The following is an 859-nucleotide window of genomic DNA, read 5'->3' on the forward strand; positions in this document are numbered from 1 at the left end:
TTTTGGTTCATTAATTCAAATACTGTTAGAATTTCAAGTCGTACAAAATCTACACCTGCTTAAAACACTGATCAGCAATTCTCTCCCCACGTGTAAAACTAGTTTTGTTTTTCCTTCAAAACAGATTTATCTGTTAACATTTATTGCATGCCTCACGTGTCAACTCCTATACTAGCAGCTTTTTCATGAAAAGGTAAGTCATACAACTGAACAAATTTCCAAGACAGAAGACACCAACATTTGAAAAACGATTACATACTAAACATTTGCATTCATTATTTCATCTAATCCTTAGAGTATCATTGTGAATTAGGCTTTACTACTACCCCATTTTTAAAGTACAACCAAAAGTTATGAATTGTTAAGTAACTTGCCCATGGTATTATTCTTTCCAGTTTTACATTTATGGAAACTAAGTCCCAAAGATATTAAAAAGTTCATAGATCTTTTTATGAACTAAAGTCATAACGTAAAATAAAACCCACATAGCTCCAAGGTCCAAACTCTTTTCACTTACATCACAGAGTTCCCTACATAGTACATTGTTTCTGTGCCAGATACACACATTTGTGCAAATCTGAGTTGCTGTTTATATTTTAAATGCTGTGCTGTTTACTTATAAAACAGGACCATCTGAAACACTTGCCATCCTTCACGTAGGATACAGGCCAATTAAACCTGGTCAGCCAAACTTGCAGAGTGAGATTTTATCGGTTCCACTCCATCCTAGAAAGTGAATATATTCCCTAAGACAGTGATTCTCAAAATGTGGTCCCCAGACCAGCAGAAAAAGGATCACCTGGGAATCTGTGAAAGACCTACCCCAAACATTCTAAATCAGAAAACCTGAGAATAGGGC

This window comes from Grampus griseus, assembly GCF_964374135.1.
Source record: "Grampus griseus genome assembly, chromosome: 11".
Lineage (NCBI taxonomy): Eukaryota > Metazoa > Chordata > Mammalia > Artiodactyla > Delphinidae > Grampus > Grampus griseus.